Raw genomic sequence first — 5,288 nt, 5'->3', positions numbered from 1 at the left:
GATGGAGCGGGGAGGGGGCCGGCTTCGGGCCGGCGGGCCTCGGCGGCGGCGCGGGCGGGAGCCGCCACGTGGTAGCGCGCTAGTGGCCGTGGGCGGCGGCGGGCGATATGTCCGGTGCGCGCGAGGGGATTTTTAGGGTTAGAAGAGGAGGGGATTTGGGATATTTCGAGGGGGGCCTATTTATAGGCATAGGAGGAGCTAGGAGAGTCCAAATGAGGTGCGGTTTTCGGCCACGCGATCGTGATCGAACGCTCTAGATGATGGAGCAGAGTTAGGTGGGTTTTGGGCCAAATTGGAGGGGTGTTGGGCTGCAACACACACGAGGTCTTTTCGGTCCCTCGGTTAACCGTTGGAGTATCAAACGAAGTCCAAATGATACGAAACTTGACAGGCGGTCTACCGGTAGTAAACCAAGGCCGCTTGGCAAGTCTCTGTCCAATCCGGAAATGTTTAAACCCCACACACGAAAGAAAGCTAGAAATGACCACCGGAGGAGAACGAAGCGCCGGAATGCAAAACGGACAACGGGGAAAATGCTCGAATCCATGAAATGAACACGTATGCAAATGCAATGCACATGATGACATGATATGAGATGCATGACAACGATAACAACACACGGAGACAAAAACCCGAAACCGAGGAAAAATAAAATAACATAACGCCGGAAATGGCAAGAGTTGGAGTACAAATTGGGAAAGTTACATCCGGGGTGTTACAAAGATGACTCTGATTGTGAATCCAAACCCAGCTACAAAACACTTGCTAAAATTGCAACTAAACAATAGAAAGCTATGGAACATACTCAAAAACTGTTAGACAAAGCGATGACCTGTTGGACGCGGAAATGACCCATTCTCAGTCCTTAATTGAAGACATAAAAAATCTTCATGTTAAGTACCAGGAACTTGAAAGTCGTCATGAAACGCTCTCAAGCACTCATGAAAAGCTTTCCTATGATTATCTTCAAGGAAGCAAGAGCTTGAGAAATTGAGAGCGGCTCATGAAGATCTTCAAAAAGAGAATGAGTCACTTCGCGCTCAACAGATCAGTCCTGCTCAGGAAGGATTTGAACCACCATGTCTAAAATGCATTGAGCGTGATAATGCTACTTCTGTTGCTGAATGTTCTACTACTGCTACTGTTGCAATATCTTCAACTGTTGATGTGGTAACTAATCTCTATGCTGAGGATACCACTACTATTGCTGATGAAAATGCTAGGTTGAAGACATTGCTTGAAACAGGGATGTACAAAAGTCTCAAAGGGCATCAGACACTGTGCGATGTCCTCAAAAAGAAGATTCTGAACCGAAACCCTAGAAAAGAGGGTGTTGGGTTCGAAAGGAAAATGAACGTTGATGGTTCTTATTGGAAGCCTGAGCAGTACCCCAAAACCACATGGGTTGCTGCAAAGGAACCTTCAGTAGATCCATCCACCTTATCTGGCTTCACTTGTACTAACCCTATTATCATTGATGAATCCTTTGATGCAAACTATAAACTGTTTAAGAATCAGAATGGTGAAGTGTTTGCCAAGTATATTGGTACTAACTGCAGGAATGGGCCATCTATGAAGAAGATCTGGGTTCCCAAAAGATTTCTTGAGAATCTTCCTGTGAATGTCATCATGACACCGCCTGGGAAGAAGACAAATCCCATACCAAAAGCTTCATATGGTCCAAAGGCTTCATACAGATATGCTACCTCTTGAGCACTGCGTTGGATTTCCTTGAAGAGGAAAGGATGATGCAGCAAAGTAGCGTAAGTATTTCCCTCAGTTTTTGAGAACCAAGGTATCAATCCAATAGGAGGCTACGCGCAAGTCCCTCGTACCTACACAAAGCAAATAACTCCTTGCAACCAACGCGAATAGGGGTTGTCAATCCCTTCACGGTCACTTACGAGAGTGAGATCTGATAGAGATGATAAATAATATTTTTTGGTATTTTTGTGATAAAGATGCAAAGTAAAATAAAAGGCAAAGTAAAAAGCAAAGCAATATTAAAGTGATGGAAGATTAATATGATGAAGATAGACCCGGGGGCCATAGATTTTACGGTGGGTGAACGAATTACTGTTGAGCAATTGACAGAATTGAGCAGAGTTATGAGAATATCTAGGTATGATCATGTATATAGGCATCACGTCCGAGACAAGTAGACCGACTCCTGCCTGCATCTACTACTATTACTCCACTCATCGATCGCTATCCAGCATGCATCTAGAGTATTAAGTTTAAGAAAACAGAGTAACGCCTTAAGCAAGATGACATGATGTAGAGGGATAAATTCATGCAATATGATAAAAACCCCATCTTGTTATCCTCGATGGCAACAATACAATACATGCCTTGCTGCCCCTACTATCACTGGGAAAGGACACCGCAAGATTGAGCCCAAAGCTAAGCACTTCTCCCATTGCAAGAAAAACCAATCTAGTAGGCCAAACCAAACTGATAATTCGAAGAGACTTGCAAAGATAACCAATCATACATAAAAGAATTCAGAGGAGATTCAAATATTGTTCATAGATAATCTTGATCGTAAACCCACAATTCATCGGTCTCAACAAACACATCGCAAAAAGAAGATTACATTGAATAGATCTCCACGAGAGAGGGGGAGAACACTGTATTGAGATCCAAAAAGAGAGAAGAAGCCATCTAGCTACTAACTATGGACCCGAAGGTCTGAGGTAAACTAGTCACACTTCATCGGAGGGGCTATGGTGATGATGTAGAAGCCCTCTGTGGTGGATGCCCTCTCCGGTGGAGCTCCGGAACATGCCCCAAGATGGGATCTCATGGATACAGAAGGTTGCGGCGGTGGAATTAGGTTTTTGGCTCCGTATCTGATCGTTTGGGGGTACGTAGGTATATATAGGAGGAAGAAGTACGTCGGTGGAGCTCCATGGGCCCCACGAGGGTGGGGGGCGTGCCCTAGTGGGGTGGGCGTGCCCCCCTACCTCGTGCCCACCTCTTGGCTTTCTTGACATAGGGTCCAAGTCTCCTGGATCATATTCGGTGAGAAAATCATGTTCCCGAAGGTTTCATTCCATTTGGACTCCATTTGACATTCCATTTCTTCGAAACTCTGAAATAGGCAAAAACAGCAATTCTGGGTTGGGCCTCCGTTTAATAGGTTAGTCCCAAAAATAATATAAAAGTGGAAAATAAAGCCCAATATAGTCCAAAACAGTAGATAATATAGCATGGAGCAATAAAAAATTATAGATACGTTGGAGACGTATCAGGCATCCCCAAGCTTAATTCCTGCTCGTCCTCGAGTAGGTAAATGATAAAAATAATTTTTGATGCGGAGTGCTACTTGGCATAATTTCAATGTAATTCTTCTTAATTGTGGTATGAATATTCAGATCCGAAAGATTCAAGACAAAAGTTCATATTGACATAAAAATAGTAATACTTCAAGCATACTAACTAAGCAATTATGTCTTCTCAAAATAACATGGCCAAAAAAAGTTCATCCCTACAAAATCATATAGTTTAGTCATGCTCCATTTTCGTCACACAAGAATGCTCTCATCATGCACAACCCCGATGAAAAGCCAAGCAATTGTTTCATACTTTAGTAATCTCAAACTTTATAAACCTTCACGTAATACATGAGCGTGAGCCATGGATATAGCACTATGGGTGGAATAGAATATGATGATGGGGGTTATGTGGAGAAGACAAAAAAGGAGAAGGTCTCACATCAACGAGGTACATCAATGGGCTATGGAGATGCCCATCGATTGATGTTAATGTTGGGGAACATAGTAATTTCAAAAAACAAAATCCTACGCACACGCAAGATCATGGTGATGCATAGCAACGAGAGAGGAGAGTGTTGTCTACGTACCCTCGTAGATCGGAAGCGGAAGCGTTAGCACAACGCGGTTGATGTAGTCGTACGTCTTCACGGCCCGACCGATCAAGCACCGAAACTACGGCACCTCCGAGTTCTAGCACATGTTCAGCTCGATGACGATCCCTGGACACCGATCCAGCAGAATGTTGGGGAAAAGTTCCGTCAGCACGACGGTGTGGTGACGATTTTGAGGTTCTACTGTCGCAGGGCTTCGCCTAAGCACCACTACAATATTATCAAGGACTATGGTGGAGGGCGGCACTGCACACGGCTAAGAGAACGATCTTGAAGATCAACTTGTGTGTCTAGAGGTGCCCCCTGCCCCCGTATATAAAGGAGCAAGGGGGGAGGAGGCCGGCCCTAAGAGGGGCGTGCCAGGGGAGTAGGATTCCTACTCGTACTTGGAGTAGGTTTCCTCCTTTCCTAGTCCAACTAGGAGAAGGGGGAAAGGGGGGAAGAGGGGAAGGAAGGGAGAGAGGGGCCGCGCCCCAAACCCCTTGTCCAATTCGGACTGGGCTTGGGAGGGGGGCGCGCCACCTCCTGGTCCTTCCCACTAAGGCCCATTAAGGCCCATTGCTTCTTCCTCGTATTTCCGTAACTCCCCGGTACCTCCGAAAATACCCGAATCACTCGGAACCTTTCCGATGTCCGAATATAGTCGTCCAATATATCAATCTTTACGTCTTGACCATTTCGAGACTCCTCCTCATGTCCCCGATCTCATCCGGGATCCGAACTCCTTCGGTACATCAAAACTTATAAACTCATAATATAACTATCATCGAAACCTTAAGCGTGCGGACCCTACGGGTTCGAGAACAATGTAGACATGACCGAGACATGTCTCCGGTCAATAACCAATAGCAGAACCTGGATGCTCATATTGGCTCCCACATATTCTACGAAGATCTTTATCAGTCAGACCGCATAACAACATATGGTGTTCCCTTTGTCATCGGTATGTTACTTGCCCAAGATTCGATCATGGTATCTTAATACCTAGTTCAATCTCGTTACCGGCAAGTCTCTTTACTCGTTCCGTAATACATCATCTCACAACTAACTCATTAGTTGCAATGCTTGCAAGGCTTATGTGATGTGCATTACCGAGAGGGCCCAAAGATACCTCTCCGACAATCGGAGTGACAAATCCTAATCTTGAAATACGCCAACCCAACATGTACCTTTGGAGACACCTATAGAGCTCCTTTATAATCACCCTGTTACGTTGTGACGTTTGGTAGCACACAAAGTGTTCCTCCGGCAAACGGGAGTTGCATAATCTCATAGTCATAGGAACATGTATAAGTCATGAAGAAAGCAATAGCAACATACTAAACGATCGGGTGCTAAGCTAATGGAATGGGTCATGTCAATCACATCATTCTTCTAATGATGTGATCCCGTTAATCAA

Source organism: Triticum dicoccoides, chromosome 6A, assembly GCF_002162155.2.
Source record: "Triticum dicoccoides isolate Atlit2015 ecotype Zavitan chromosome 6A, WEW_v2.0, whole genome shotgun sequence".
Lineage (NCBI taxonomy): Eukaryota > Viridiplantae > Streptophyta > Magnoliopsida > Poales > Poaceae > Triticum > Triticum dicoccoides.
This window is presented reverse-complemented; position numbering follows the sequence as displayed.